Here is a 17,055-nt window from a genome sequence, read left to right on the forward strand (position 1 = left end):
TGAACCACTCTTACATTCCAGGAATAAATCCCACTTGGTCATGGTGTATAATCCTTTAATGTGCTGTTGAATTGGGTTTGCCAGTATTTTGTTGAAGATTTTTGAGTATGACCTCATCTTAGCTAATTACATCTGCAGTGATCCTATTTCTAAACAGGGTCACATTCTGAAATAACTGTTAGTTAGAACTTCAACATCTCAAACCCTTGTGATTTCCAGCATAAGTACGCACATACTTTATTTATTTTGAGTTCTGCAGTCCCAGAGAATTGCTTTTCATTGGTTACAGAGGTCCTTTGAATGCAAACCATTTGTATCATTCCCTTGATTTTTCCCTCCTGTGGAAACTAGCCACTTTTGTACAGTGAGTTCACTTTTAATTCAGGAAACTAAAGAAAATAAATGGTTGGTATGTAGGTCAGTTCCTAGTTCTGCCTTGGTTAGAAAACAAAGGATTAGGGTTCAGCTAGAACTTGCATAGTTCAACTATTTCTTTTTTTTTTTAACATCTTTATTGGGGTATAATTGCTTTACAATGGTGTGTTAGTTCCTGCTTTATAACAAAGTGAATCAGTTATACATATACATATGTTCCCATATCTCTTCCCTCTTGCGTCTCCCTCCCTCCCTCCCTCCCTGCCTCCCTGCCTCCCTCCCTCCCTCCCTCCCTCCCTCCCTCCCTGCCTCCCTCCCTCCCTCCCTATCCCACCCCTCCAGGCAGTCACAAAGCACCAGCTGATCTCCCTGTGCAACTATTTCTTTTTTTTTTTTTTTTTTTTTTTTCAATAGAAATATTTTAATGTAGATATTGAAATAAGGATATTTTCTCATTTTTTTGCTTTCCTTTTATATGCTGTTAGTGAATAAAATAAATTTTATATTTTCAATACAGGTAATTATATCTACCATGTCCATTAAGATGTCCTTCATTACTTTTTTTTTTTTTTTTTTTTTTTAACATCTTTATTGGAGTATAATTGCTTTACAATGGTATGTTAGTTTCAGCTTCACAACAAAATGAATCAGTTATATATATACATATATTCCCATATCTCTTCCCGCTTGCGTCTCCCTCCCTCCCACCCTCCCTATCCCACCCCTCCAGGCGGTCACAAAGCACCGAGCTGATCTCCCTGTGCTATGCGGCTGCTTCCCACTAGCTATCTACCTTACGTTTGGTAGTGTATATATGTCCATGCCTCTTTATCGCTTTGTCACCGTTTACACTTCCCCCTCCCCATAGCCTCAAGTCCATTCTCTAGTAAGTCTGTGTCTTTATTCCTGTTTCACCCCTAGGTTTTTCATGACATTTTTTTTTTTTTTAAATTCCATATATATGTGTTAGCATACGGTATTTGTCTCTCTCTTTCTGACTTACTTCACTCTGTATGACAGACTCTAGGTCTATCCACCTCATTACAAATAGCTCAATTTCATTTCTTTTTATGGCTGAGTAATATTCCATTGTATATATGTGCCACATCTTCTTTATCCATTCATCCGACGATGGGCACTTAGGTTGTTTCCATCTCTGGGCTATTGTAAATACAGCTGCAATGAACATTTTGGTACATGACTCTTTTTGAATTATGGTTTTCTCAGGGTATATGCCCAGTAGTGGGATTGCTGGGTCGTATGGTAGTTCTATTTGTGGATTTTTAAGGAACCTCCATACTGTTCTCCATAGTGGGGTACCAATTCACATTCCCACCAGCAGTGCAGGAGTGTTCCCTTTTCTCCACACCCTCTCCAGCATTTATTGTTTCTAGATTTTTTGATGATGGCCATTCTGACTGGTGTGAGATGATATCTCATTGTAGTTTTGATTTGCATTTCTCTAATGATTAATGATGTTGAGCATTCTTTCATGTGTTTGTTGGCAGTCTGTATATCTTCTTTGGAGAAATGTCTATTTAGGTCTTCTGCCCATTTTTGGATTGGGTTGTTTGTTTATTTGTTATTGAGCTGCATGAGCTGCTTGTAAATTTTGGAAATTAATCCTTTGTCAGTTGCTTCATTTGCAAATATTTTCTCCCATTCTGAGGGTTGTCTTTTGGTCTTGTTTATGGTTTCCTTTGCTGTGCAGAAGCTTTGAAGTTTCATTAGGTCCCATTTATTTATTTTTGTTTTTATTTCCATTTCTCTATGAGGTGGGTCAAAAAGGATCTTGCTGTGATTTATGTCATAGAGTGTTCTGCCTATGTTTTCCTCTAAGAGTTTGATAGTTTCTGGCCTTACATTTAGGTCTTTAATCCATTTTGAGCTTATTTTTGTGTATGGTGTTAGGGAGTGATCTAATCTCATACTTGTACATGTACCTGTCCAGTTTTCCCAGCACCACTTATTGAAGAGGCTGTCCTTTGTCCACTGTACATTCCTGCCTCCTTTATCAAAGATAAGGTGACCATATGTGCCTGGGTTTATTTCTGGGCTTTCTATCCTGTTCCACTGATCTATCTTTGTTTTTGTGCCAGTACCATACTGTCTTGATGACTGTAGCTTTGTCTGAAGTCAGGGAGCCTGATTCCTCCAGCTCCTTTTTTCGTTCTCAAGATTGCTTTGGTTATTCGGGGTCTTTTGTGTTTCCATACAAATTGTGAAATTTTTTGTTCTAGTTCTGTGAAAAATGCCAGTGGTAGTTTGATAGGGATTGCATTGAAGCTGTAGATTGCTTTGGGTAGTAGAGTCATTTTCGCAGTGTTGATTCTTCCAGTCCAAGACCATGGTATATCTCTCCATCTATTTGTATCCTTTTTAATTTCTTTCATCAGTGTCTTATAATTTTCTGCATACAGGTCTTTTGTCTCCTTAGGTAGGTTTATTCCTAGATATTTTATTCTTTTTGTGGCAGTGGTAAATGGGAGTATTTTCTTGATTTCACTTTCAGATTTTTCATCATTAGTGTAGAGGAATGCAAGAGATTTCTGTGCATTAATTTTGTATCCTGCAACTTTACCAGACTCCTTTATTAGCTCTAGTAGTTTTCTGGTAGCATCTTTAGGATTCTCTATGTGTAGTATCATGTCATCTGCAAACAGTGACAGCTTTACTTCTTCTTTTCTGATTTGGATTCCTTTTATTTCCTTTTCTTCTCTGATTGCTGTGGCTAAAACTTCCAAAACTATATTGAATAAGAGTGGTGAGAGTGGGCAACCTTGTCTTTTTCCTGATCTTAGTGGAAATGCTTTCAGTTTTTCACCATTGAGGATGATGTTGGCTGTGGGTTTGTCATATATGGCCTTTATTATGTTGAGGAAAGTTCCCTCTATGCTTACTTTCTGCAGGGTTTTTATCATAAATGGCTGTTGAATTTTGTCAAAAGCTTTCTCTGCATCTATTGAGATGATCATATGGTTTTTCTCCTTCAATTTTTTAATATGGTTTATCACATTGATACATTTGCATATATTGAAGAATCCTTGCATTCCTGGAATAAACCCCACTTGATCATGGTGTATGATCCTTTTAATGTGCTGTTGGATTCTGTTTGCTATTAAGTAGTGTATTGTTTAGCCTCCATGTGTTTGTATTTTTTTACAGATCTTTTCCTGTAATTGATATCTAGTCTTATGGCGTTGTGGTCGGAAAAGATACTTGATACAATTTCAGTTTTCTTAAATTTGCCAAGGCTTGATTTGTGAGCCAAGATATGATCTATCCTGGAGAATGTTTCATGAGCACTTGAGAAAAATGTGTATTCTGTTGTTTTCGGATGGAGTGTTATGTAAATATCAATTAAGTCCATCTTGTTTAATGTATCATTTAAAGCTTGTGTTTCCTTATTTATTTTCATTTTGGATGATCTGTCCATTGGTGAAAGTGGGGTGTTAAAGTCCCCTACTATGATTGTGTTACTGTTGATTTCCCCTTTTATGGCTGTTAGTATTTGCCTTATGTATTGAGTTGCTCCTATGTTGGGTGCATAAATATTTACAATTGTTATATCTTCTTCTTGGATCGATCCCTTGATCATTATGTAGTGTCCTTCCTTGTCTCTTCTAATAGTCTTTATTTTAAAGTCTATTTTGTCTGATATGAGAATTGCTACTCCAGCTTTCTTCTGGTTTCCATTTGCACGGAATATCTTTTTCCATCCCCTTACTTTCAGTCTGTATGTGTCTCTAGGTCTGAAGTGGGTCTCTTGTAGACAGCATATATATGGGTCTTGTTTTTGTATCCATTCAGCCATTCTGTGTCTTTTGGTGGGAGCATTTAGTCCATTTACATTTAAGGTAATTATCGATATGTATGTTCCTATTCCCATTTTCTAAATTGTTTTGAGTTCGTTATTGTAGGTCTTTTCCTGCTCTTGTGTTTGTTGACTAGAGAAGTTCCTTTAGCATTTGTTGTAAAGCTGGTTTGGTGGTGCTGAACTCTCTCAGCTTTTGCTTGTCTGTAAATGTTTTAATTTCTCCATCAAATCTGAATGAGATCCTTGCTGGGTAGAGTAATCTTGGTTGCAGGTTTTTCTCCTTCATCACTTTCAGTGTGTCCTACCACTCCCTTCTGGCTTGCAGAGTTTCTGCTGAGAGATCAGATGTTAACCTTATGGGGATTCCCTTGTGTGTTATTTGTTGTTTTACCCTTGCTGCTTTTAATATGCTTTCTTTGTATTTAATTTTTGACAGTTTGATTAATATGTGTCTTGGCGTATTTTTCCTTGGATTTATCCTGTATGGGACACTCTCTGCTTCCTAGACTTGATTAACTATTTCCTTTCCCATATTAGGGAAGTTTTCAACTGTAATCTCTTCAAATATTTTCTCAGTCCCTTTCTTTTTCTCTTCTTCCTCTGGAACCCCTATAATTCGAATGTTGGTGCGTTTAATGTTGTCCCAGAGGTCTCTGAGAGTGTCCTCAGTTCTTTTCATTCTTTTTTCTTTATTCTGCTCTGCAGTACTTATTTCCACTATTTTATCTTCCAGATCACTTATCCTTTCTTCTGCCTCAGTTATTCTGCTATTGATCCCATCTAGAGTATTTTTCATTTCATTTATTGTGTTGTTCATCATTGTTTGTTTCATCTTTAGTTCTTCTAGGTCCTTGTTAAATGTTCCTTGCATTTTGTCTATTCTATTTCCAAGATTTTGGATCATATTTACTATCATTATTCTGAATTCCTTTTCAGGTAGACTGCCTATTTCCTCTTCATTTGTTTGGTCTGGTGGGGTTTTATCTTGCTCCTTCATCTGCTGTGTGTTTTTCTGTCTTCCCATTTTGCTTATCTTACTGTGTTTGTGGTCTCCTTTGTGCAGGCTGCACGTTCATAGTTCCCATTGTTTTTGATGTCTGTCCCCAGTCGCTAAGGTTGGTTCAGTGGGTTGTGTAGGCTTCCTGGTGGAGGGGACCAGTGCCTGTGTTCTGGTGGATGAGGCTGGATCTTGTCTTTCTGGTGGGCAGGTCCACATCTGGTGGTGTGTTTTGGGGTGTCTGTGGCCTTATTATGATTTTAGGCAGCCTCTCTGCTAACGGGTGGGGTTGTTTTCCTGTCTTGCTAGTTGTTTGGCATAGAGTGTCCAGCACTGTAGCTTGCTGGTCATTGAGTAGAGCTGGGTGCTGGTGTTGAGATGGAGATCTCTGGGTGATTTTCGCCTTTTGATATTATGTGGAGGTGGGAGGTCTCTTGTGGACCAGTGTCCTGAAGTTGGGTCTCCCACCTCAGAGGCACAGCACTGACTCCTGGCTGCAGCACCAAGAGCCTTTCATCCACATGGCTCAGAATAAAAGGGAGAAAAAGTAGAAAGAATTAGTAGAAGTGGGAAGAAAGAAAGAAAGAAAGGAGGGAAGGAAGGAAGCAAGCAAGCAAGAAAGAAAGAAAGAAAGAAGAAAAGAAGGAATGAAAGAAAGAAAGGAGGGAGGGAGGGAGGGAGGGACAGTGGGAGGGAGGGAGGGAGGGACAGTGGGAGGAAGGAAGGAAGGAAGGAAGGGAAGGAAGGAAAAAAGAAAGAAAGAAAGAAGATAAAGTAAAATAAAATAAAGTAAAATCTAATAAAGTTATTAAATTAAAAAATAATAATTAAGAAAAAAATTTAAAAAAACAAAAAAAACGGACAGATAGAACCTTAGGACAAATGGTGGAAGCAAAGCTATACAGACAAAATCTCACACAGAAGCATACACATACACACTCACAAAAACAGGAAAGGGAAAAAAATCATAAATCTTGCCCTCAAAGTCCACCTCCTCAATTTGGGATGATTCGTTGTCTATTCATGTATTCCACAGATGCAGGTACATCAAGTTGATTGTGGAGCTTTAATCTGCTGCTTCTGAGGCTTTTGGGAGGTCTGAGGTCTTCTGCCAGCATTCAGTAGGTGTTCTGTAGGAGTTGTTCCACGTGTAGATGTATTTCTGGTGTATCTGTGGGGAGGAAGGTGATCTCCGCATCTTACTCTTCCGCCATCTTCAGAACACCCTAAACCATGTGTTTTTGTAGGTATCCAGGTAAGAAATTTTAATGTCCCTAACAAAAATATCAACCATCAGATTTTACTGTTTTCTAGTTCAGGGTTGATTTTGTCTTAAAACTTAGTAGTGACAAAGATACTTGCAAGTATCCAGATAATATATCACAGCGCCCTCACTGTAGTAGTGACCATGGGATTTTTGAGGTATCCAGTGAATAGCAGATGGTGTCCAAAATTACAGCGTTGACCTTAGAAATCTCTAGATATCCAGGTAGAGTTGGTAGTTGCCATAATGGAATTGACAGATGGAATTAGCAGAGGCCCAGATGGAAAAACGTTTTCCTAACCAGGGTTGCCACCATGTGTTTTTTTCAGGTCCCAGTCAAGAGATGATGGTGTCTCTAACTACAGTGTTGACCTTAGAACTAGAGGATCCAGGTTGAGATCATGATTCCCCTAATGATAGTAGTGATCATAGGATTTTTTGAGGTCCATGTAGGAGACGTATCCCTAATCATAGTTGCCATCATGTGTGTTTGTAGGCTCCAAATCATGAGATAATGGTGAAGATCATGGAATCCAGGCAAGTGATGACGTGGACCTTAAATATTATATAGACCATCTGATTTTCAGAAATCTAGGTAAGCGATGATGGTGTCCCCAACACATGTTAGTACCATGTTTTTTGCAAATATTCAGGTAAAAGAATGATACGGGGCTTACAAACACTGATAACTGTGAGATCTAGTTTAGCCAGTTTTCTAGTTTAGAGATAATGTGTGTTTAACTTTAGGAATGAATGAGAGATTTGAAGGTATCCAGGTAAGTATGCATAACGTTCTCCACCACAGTGTTGACCATGAGATTTTTACAGGTACAAGGTCAAGAGATGATGGTACCTGTAACAACACTGTTAACCTTGAAGTTCTGCCAGTGTTCAGGTAGCATTGATGTGCCCATAAAGTTGGAAGTGACAAAAATTCTTTGCCAATGTCCTGCTAGGAAAAGTTATGTCCTTAAATACATCTGTCACAGTGTGTTTCTTTTAGGTTCCAGTCAGGGGATCACAGTGACCCTAACAATGGTGGTTAATGATACTTTGCTGGATGCAGTGACTATGTGAGTCTTACCACGTTATAGCCCTTCTGACCTTCAGAAATCTAGGTAAATTATGATGGTGTCCCGAAACATCTGTGTCACCATGTTTTGCTTTGTTTTTGCAGATATCAGGTAAGAAAAGTTAGTGCTCTCATAAACACTACTAAGAATTAGCCCTTACTGTTCACTAGGTTTTTTACAAGTGTCCAGTCAACAAAGGATATTGTTACTAACAAAGGTGCAAACAATGGAATACAATAAGTATCCAGGAGAAAAAAGATGTGTAAGTAGAAACATTTGTAACAATGTGTTTGTCGGGTTTCAGTCAGGAAAGCATGATGAACTTTACCATGGTCATTGACAGGGATTTTGCTGGTGTCCAGGTAAGTGATGATGTGGGCCTAAACCATAGCACAGGCCATCTGATTTTCAGATATCTAAGTAAGTGACAATAGTGTCCCTAACACTTAACATGTTTTTATTATAGCTATTTAAGTAGGAAATGATAGAGTCCTTACCAATTTTAGAGCCCATGAGTGTTTACATTTTATATTTTGAGAGAAAATTTGTTTTACCTTCCAAGTGTCCAGAGGTTACAAGTCTACAGGTAATTATGGTGTTCTTTCCTACAGTAGTAACCATGGGATGTTTGCAGGTATACAGTTAGGAAATGACGGTCTTACCCCCAAAATGATGCTGACCTTGGAATGCTGCTTATATGCAGGTAGAGTTGATGTGTCCCATAATAATAGAAGTAAACAAGGTTATTTGCAGGTACGCTGGTAGAATAAATTGTGTCCTTTGACACGTACTTCATAATATGTTTTTCGGCTCCTATCAAGGCATAATGGTAAACCTAACAGTGCTCATTAATGGGGACACTGCTAATGTCCAGGTAAGTGATGATGTGGGCCTAAACCAGAGCACAAGCCATCTGACCTTCAGAAATGTAGGTAAGTGGTGATGGTGTCCCTAACACCTTCTGACCGTGTATTTGGTACAGCTATTCCGTTTAGAATAATAGGGTCCTCACCAATTCTAGTAACCATGATCGGGGGTAGCCTATAATCGGTACTTAACGTGAGACATGGCTGGTATCAAGGTATGTGATAATGAGGGCCTAAACAACAGCCCAGGCCATCAGATCTTCAGATAGATAGGTAAGTGATGATGGTATCAATAATACTTAAGATAATTTTATTGCATGCTATTGAGGTATGAAAGTGTAGAGTCCTTACCATTCTAGAAACCATGGGTTTTCATTTTTTTATAGTTTAGAGAAAATTTATATTTATTCATTAGAGTGCTGAGTGAGCATGTGTTCAGGTAACAGTCACGGTGTTCCACAACACAGAGGTAACGTGGGGATTTTGTAGGTGTCCATTCACCAAATGATAGCCTCGTGACAATGGTATTAACCTTGGGGTACTGGAAGTATCCATGTCTAGTTGATGTGTCCCATAATGATAGAAATAACCAAGAGTATTTACACATACCCTGGTAGAAGAGGTTGTGTCCTTAAACACATTTGTTAAATTTTTTTCAGGTACCGGTTAAGAGATCACAGTTAAGCTCTCAGTGGACATCAGTGGGATTTTGCTCTTAATCAGGTAGATAATGTGGGTCTTACCACAATATAGACCTCAAATCTGATCCTCAAGTATCTAGGTAAGTGAGGATGGTGTCCCTAACATTTGTGTTACCATATTTTTTTGCTGGTATCTCATTACAGCCTTTGATAGTATACAAATATGGAATTATGTTACATTAACCCATGGGAGACCTTCTTTATTTCAGATATCTAGAAATGAATGATGTTATAGAAACTCTTTTATTAACCTCTTACTTGGCATGTATGCTGTTAAGTTAATTTGTTCATAAGAACACTAGTAAGCATGAGATTTTACTATCTTCTTGTTTAGAACTGATGTGTATTTAACATTCGCAGTGATAGGTTTGCAGGCATCCAAGTAATTTATCTTATTCTCCATCACACCTAATTGCCCATGGGATTGATTGATTTATTCATTTATTTTTGGCCGCGCCATGCAGCGTGCGGGATCTTAGTTCCCCGACCAGGGATCGAACCCATACCCCGTGCAGTGGAAACATGGGGTCTTAACCACTGGACCACCAGGGAAGTCCTCGACCATGGGATTTTTGCAGGCATCCGTCCAAGAGAGGATGATGTCTTTTTCTAAGGTATGACTCTGGACTTCTGCAAGTATGCAGGCAACATTGATGGGTCCTGAAATCGTATAAGTGACAAAGGGAATTTGCAGGTGTTCAGGTAGAATAAGATGTGTACCAAACACATTTTTCACGATGTGTTTTTCAGATTCATGTCAAGATATCGTGGTGAGCTTATAAATGATAGTGAACATGGAATATCAAGGTAAGTGATGATTTGGTCCTAAACCACAGCACAGACCATCTGGTCTTCATATATATAGGTAAGGGGTGATATATCCCTGACACTTCTTGTTACCATGATTTTTACAAGTATTCAAGTAATAAATGATAGATTCCTAACCAATTCTTATAACCATTGGTTTCCACATGTTACATTTTAGGGAAAAATTATGTTTAACTCTGTGATCGCTGAGGTATTGTACGTATCCAGGTAATTATCATGGTCTTCCCCATCCCCGCCCCCAGGTGGTAATCATGGGATTTTTATAGGGGTTTTGCAAGAAATTATGATGTTATCTGATAATGATATTGACCTTGAATTAATCCAAGTATCCAGATAGACTTGATATGCTCTGTAATGATGGAGTCACCATGATTATTTGCATATGTTCTGGTAAAAAAAAGTTGTGTCCTTTAACATATATTTCACAAGGTAGTTGTCAGGTTCCTATCAAGATACCATGATAAATTAAACAGTGGTCATTAACAGGGGGACATTTCTGATATCTAGGTAAGTGATGATCTTCATATCAGAGACCATCTGATCTTCATATATCCGTGTAAATGATGTTGGATCACTTACATGGGTTTTATGTGTGAGTTCTTAGCAGGTGGTCAGGTAGGAAATGATAATGTTTTGCCAGTTCTAGTGACCGTGTTATTCTGCGGTCTAGTGACCGTGTTATTCTGCGGTCTAGTGACCGTGTTATTCTGTTATTCAGTTTATATTTCACAAAAAATGTATGTTTAACCCTGTGAGTATTGAGTAATCTGCATTTACTCAGGTAACTATCCTGGAATTCTGCTTCATAATAGTAACCATGGGGTTTTGTAGATGTAAAGTCAAGAGTTGATGGTGTCGCTAAATATGGCTATACCTTGAATACTGCAAAAATCTAGTTGATGGGTCCCGCAGTGGTGGAAGTGAAGAAGGTTATTTGCAGGAATTCATGTGGGAAATGTGTGTCCGTAGATAAAACATTTGTCACAATGTGTTTTTCAGGTTCCAGTCAAGAGATCATAGTGAACCTCCTCATCATCATCAAGAGACTTTGCATGAATCCCAGTAAGTGATGATGTGAGCCTTAAGCACCTTACAGATCATGTGATCTCCAGATTTAGGTAAATGCGGATGATGTCACAGTAGTAACCATGGGATATTTGCAGGTGTGCAGTGAAGAGTTGATGGCATCTCTAACAGTGGTGTAGAACTTGGACTACTGCAAATATCAGGTAGGTCGATAGGTCCTACAGTGATGGATGAGGAAGGTCATTTAAGGTATCCAGGTGAAAATGTGTCTCCCTGGACACATTTGTCACAATGTATTTTTCAGGGTCCAATCAAGAGACCATGGTGACTTCATAAGTGATTGTTAACAGAGACTTTGCTTATATCCAGGTAACTGATGATGTGTCTTTAAGCCCCCTTCAAATATCTGATCTTCAGATTTCTTGGTAAGTGAGGATGGTGTGTCTAACATTTGTGCACCATGGTTTTTTTTTTAAAGATATTCAGGTAAGAAGTGACACTGTCTCAACCAAATCTAGTAAGCATTAGACCTTACAGGATGAGAATTTAAATATAATGTGTGTTGAACCTAGGTAGTGCTAGAGGTATATGCAGGTAAGGGACCCTACAGGTCCATACCACAGTACTGATCGGGAGATTTTTACATGTGCCCTGCAGAGAGGTGGTGGTGTCTCTAAGAACATTATTGGCCTTGAAGTACTGCCAGGTTGATGGTTCCCTCATTGATGAAAGTGACCAAGATTATTTGCAGGTGTCATTGTAGAGCAAGTTGTTTTCTTAAATGTATTTGTCATGTATATTTTTTTGAGATTCCAGTCAAGGAATCATGGTGAATCTAACAGTGGTCATTACCAGGACATTGCTAGTAACCAGGTGAGTGATAAAGTGGGTCTTACTACAATGCAGACTGTCTGATCTTCAGTATCTAGTAAGTGAGGATGATGTCCCTAACATATGTGTTATCATGTTTATTGCCGGTATCTCATTAAGGTCTTTGCTAGTAAGGACGTATGATATTATGGGATATTAACTCATTAGAGACTTTAGTTGTTTCCACTCATCTAGGTAATTAATTAGTGACGTTCCCATGATTCTTACAATAACCTTGCTTTTGGCATGTATACAGTTAAGAAATTAATTCTTCCTGAACAACACTAGTAAGCAAGAGCATTAACTGTATTCTTGTTTAGAAATAATGTGTTTTTTATACTCGTGATAATAGATATGCAAGTATCCAAGTAATTTATCACATTGTCCATCACAGCGATATTGACCATAGAATTTTTACAGGTATCCCTTCAAAAAAAGAAGGTACCTCTTACTAGGGTTGGACCTTGGAGTTCTGCAGTTACCCAGCTAACACTGATGAGTTACAAAATGATACAACTGACCAAGGGAATGTTTTCGGTGTACAGGTAGAACAGGACATGTACTGAACATTTCCCACAACACATTTGTCAGGTATTTCAATGGTAGTTAACAAGGCACCTAGCAGGTATGGAGGTAAGTGATGATTTGGACCTAAACAATAGCATAGATCATGTGATCTACATATATTTAGGTAAGTGATAGGAAGTGTCTCTCACACTTCTTGTTAGAATGATTTCTTTGCAGGTATTCAGGTAAGAAATGATAGAGTTCTTACCAATTCTAGTAACCATGTGTTCATACTTTCATATTTTACAGAAAAGTTATGTTTACCATTGTAAGTGTTCAGGGATTGATCGTGTTGGTAATTGGAGTTTCTCACCACACTGGTAAGGATAGGATTTTTGCAGGTGTCCAGTGAAGAATGATGGTCTCTCATGACCATGGTATTAACCTTGATTTAATGCTAGTATTCAGGTAGAGTTGATGTGTTAGGTAATAATAGAAGTGAAGAGGGTGATGTGCAGGTGTACTGGTAGAACAGGTTGGGTCCTTAAACACATTTTATCCATGTGTTTTTTTAAGTTCCTGTGAAGAGAACACAGTGAACCTAAGAATGGTTGTTAATGGAAGCTTGCTCATAACCAAGTAACTGAAAAGTGGGTCTAACCACAATGTAGACTATCTAATTTTCAATATCCACCTAAGTGTTGTTGGTGTCCTAACACTGGTGATACCATACTTTCGTTTTGTTTTTGGTTTTTTTTTTTTTGCAGGTATCCTGTTAAGGTCTTTGGTAGTATACAGATATGAGATGATGTGGCATTAACTTATTAGAGACTTTCTTATTTTCAGATCTCTACATAATTAATGTTTTCAAGGCTCTTAAATTTACTTTGTTTTTGGCATGTATGCAGTTCAGAAATTAACATGTCCCCAATAATACTACTAAGAATAAGATTTTATTATTTATTTGGAAACACTGTATATTTAACACTTGGAATGATCCTGCAACATATATGTATCCAGGTGATCTATCATATAGTCGACCACTGCTTTATTGACTCTGGAATTTTTGCAGGTATCCCTTCAGGAGAGCAAGGAGTCTCTTTCTAGGGTATGACATTGCAGTTCTGCAAGTACACAGGTAATGTTGATGGGATACAAAATGATACCGTTGACTGAGGAAATCTGATGGTGTACCCTAGAATAATATGGATATCACACACATTCTCTGAATGTGTTTTCAGACTCCTGTCAGGACATGATGGTGAGCTAGCAGTGGTAGATAACAGGGGACGTTGCTGGCATCTAGGTAAGTGATGATGTGGGCCTAAAGCACATCACAGACCATGTGTTCTTCACGTACGTAGCTAAGTGATGATGGCGTTCCTAACGCTTTTCGTTAGCGTGATTTTGTTGCAGGTGTTCAGGTAAGAAGTTCTAAGAGTCCTCACAAATTCTAGTAAACACGAGTTTACACTTTTCGTATTTTAGTTAGAATTTGTTTAATCCTGTAAGTATCGAGGAGTCGTTCACCTCCAGGTACTTGTTGTGACATCACTAGGTTGTCATATCCATAAGATTTTTGCAGGTACCCAGGTAGGTGCCACTGGTCTCTCCTGACAACAGTGTTGACCTTGAATGGATGCAAGGAGCCAGGTAGAGTTGATGTGTTCCTTAATAATGGAGGTGAACAAGGTTAGGTGCAGGCATCCTGGTAGAACAAGTTGTGTCCTGAACACATTTGTTGCATGTATTTCATCAGGTTCCTGTTAGGAGAACAGGGTGAACCTAATGGTTACTAGCATAACACTTAAACAGTTAAGTGTTAAAGTGCGTCTAACCACACTGCAGACCTTGTGATCTTCAATATCTAGGTAAGTGCGGATGCTGTTCCTAACAGTTGTGTTTATGTCTTTTTTTTTGCAGGTATCATGTTACTATCTTTGCTTGTTATGCCAGTATGAGATCATGTGATATTCACTGATTCAAGACGTTCTTATATTCAGATATCTACATAATGTCTGATTTCAGTGTCTCATATTGACTTTGTTTTTGACATGTGATGTGTTAGGAATTTAATGTGTCCCTAATAATACTGGTAGGGATGAGATTTTTAGTAGTCTTCTTTAGAGATAATATGTATTTAACACAGTAGTGAGAGATGGATTTGCAGATGGGACCTTGCTGGTGTCCAGGTAAGTGATGATGTGAGCGTAAAGCACAGCACAGGCCTTCTGACCTCTGGATATCTTAGTAAGTAAGGATGTGTCCTAACACTTCCTGTTACCATGGGTTTATTTTCAGGGATTAGGGTAAGAAATAATAGTGTCTTTGCCAATCTGGAAAACAATCGTTTTCCCTTTTGATGTTTTAGAGAAAGTTTAACACTCTTAAGTGTCGAGGGATTGCACATATGCAGATATTTATTATGGTTTTCCCACCACACTACTTCCCATAGGGTTTTTCAGATGTCCAGTCAAGAAACTATGGCTTTCCAACCTTGGTGTTGACCTTGGAGTACTGCAAGTAACCAGATAGAGTTGATGCGTCTTATAATGATAACATAATCAAGGTGTCCTGGTAGGAAGGCCATATCTCATGTCTTTTCCAGGTTCCTGTCCAGACATCACTCTGAACCTAGCATTTGTGTCAACGGGCGACACTGTTGGGGGGCAGCTGTGTGACGATCTCGGCTTCACCCACAGCACAGGCTATCTGACCTGCGCATACGTAGGTAAGTTATGAGTGTGAGCCTGACACTTGTTACAATGACTTCTTTGCAGGTATTCAGGTAAGGACAGATTCCTTTCCAGTTCTTAAAACATTAGCTTTCAGTTTTCATATACCTACGTACATGAAGATCAGACCATCTGTTTTTCATGTACGTAGGTAAGTGTTGATGGCATTCCTAACACTTCTTGTTAGCTAGATTTTGTTGCAGGTATTCAGGTAAGAAATGCTAAAAGTTCTTAATAATTGTAGTAACCATGAGTTTACGTTTTTTACGTTTTAGAGGCTAGTGATATTTAACCCTGTGAATATTGTAGGTTGATCATATCTTGTAAGTGTTTTGAAGTTGCCACCACAGTCGTAACCATCGGTTTTTTGCAGGTGTCCAGTTAAGAGGTGAAAGTCTTACCCGACATTGTTGTTGACCTGAATTAACGCACGTACCCAGGTAGAGTTGATGTGTTCCATAATAATGGAAGTAAACCAGGTTAGGTGCAGGTGTCCTGGTAGAACAAATTTTAATCTTTTTCTTTTTAATTAATTCAGTTATTTAATTTTGGCTGCATTGGGTCTTTGTTGCTGCCTGTGGGCTTTCTCTAGTTGTGGCGAGCAGGGGGTACTCTTCATTGTGTTGCTCAGGCTTCTCATTATGGTGGCTTTTCTTGTGTGGAGCACGGGCTCTAGGCACGTGGGCTTCAGTAGTTGTGGCTCTTGGGCTCTAGAGAGCAGGCTTAGTAGTTGTGGCGCACGGGCTTAGTTGTTCTATGGCATGTGAGATCTTCCCGGATCAGGGCTCGAACCCGTGTCCCCCTGCATTGGCATGTTGATTCCTAACCACTGCGCCACCCGGGAAGTCCCACAAATGGTATATTTAAACACATTTGTTGAATGTGTTTTTTAGGTTCCTGTCACGAGATCACTGTGAACATAACAGTGGTTGCTAACAGAATCTTGCTTTCAACCAGGTAAGTGATAAAGTGGATCCTACCACAGTGAAGACCCTCTGATCTTCAATATGAAGGTAAGTAAGTATTGTGTCCCAAACATTCGTGTTACCATGTTTGTTTTCAGTTATTAGTATACAAGTATGAGATGTTGTGATGTTAACTCATTAAAAACATTCTGATTTTTAGATATCTGTGTAATTAATTTTTGAGACTCTAATATTTACCTTGTTGTTGGCATGTGTGTAGTTAAGAAATTAATTTGACCCTAATTATATTAGTACAAATGAGATATTTTTGTATTCTGTTTAGAGATGACATGTATTTAATACTTGTAGTGATGAACAGATATGCAGGTGATCCAAGTAATTTATCATATTGCCATCATTGAGTTAGTGACCTTGGGAATTTTTTCAGGTATCCCTTCAAGAGAAGATGGTGTTTCTTCTCAGGAATTGACCTTGAACTCCTGCAACTAGCCAGGTAATGTGGATGGGTACCAAAATGGTACAAGGGACCAAGGAAATTTACAGCTTTAGAGGTAGGATGATTTATGTGCCCCAAACGTATTCCACACTGTGTTTTTCAGATTCATGTCAAGACATCCTGGTGAGCCTATTAATGGTAGTTATTGTGGGTCATTGCTGGTATGGAGATAGGTGCTGGTGTGGGGCTACACCACAGCACATTCCATCTGACCTTCGTATACCTAAGGAAGTAATGATGTGTCCTCCTATGTCTTGTTACCATGATTTTTGAAGGTATCGAGGTAGGGAATGATAGTCTTTACCGCTTCTAGATACCATGAGTTTTCATTTGTTCTATTTCTGGAAATGTTCACTTTTACCCATGTGAATGCTGAGGTATTATGTGAATACAGGTATTTATCATGGCGTTCCCCATCACAGTACTAGTCATAGGATTTGTACAGGTGTCCAGTCAAAGAAGGACATTTTATCTGACGTTGGTGTTGACCTTGGATTGCTGCAAGTATGCAGGTAGATGGATGCGTCTCCTAATGATGAAGTGACCACCATTATTTGTGGGTGTCCTGGTAGAA

General features: G+C 38.7%; 1 long non-coding RNA gene across 1 annotated transcript; it reads left to right on the top strand.

Annotated features, from left to right (window-relative positions):
- The first annotated feature begins 13,439 nt into the window (after window positions 1-13,439).
- On the top strand, window positions 13,440-17,005 carry LOC141278240 (uncharacterized). The gene is made up of 6 exons (XR_012330593.1): window positions 13,440-13,467; window positions 13,566-13,630; window positions 14,933-15,055; window positions 15,433-15,499; window positions 15,953-16,016; window positions 16,413-17,005. It is a non-coding gene; the product is annotated as an uncharacterized lncRNA (long non-coding RNA).
- The last annotated feature ends 50 nt before the right edge of the window (window positions 17,006-17,055 follow it).

Source organism: Tursiops truncatus, chromosome 3 (genome assembly GCF_011762595.2).
Source record: "Tursiops truncatus isolate mTurTru1 chromosome 3, mTurTru1.mat.Y, whole genome shotgun sequence".
NCBI classification, from domain to species: Eukaryota; Metazoa; Chordata; class Mammalia; order Artiodactyla; family Delphinidae; genus Tursiops; species Tursiops truncatus.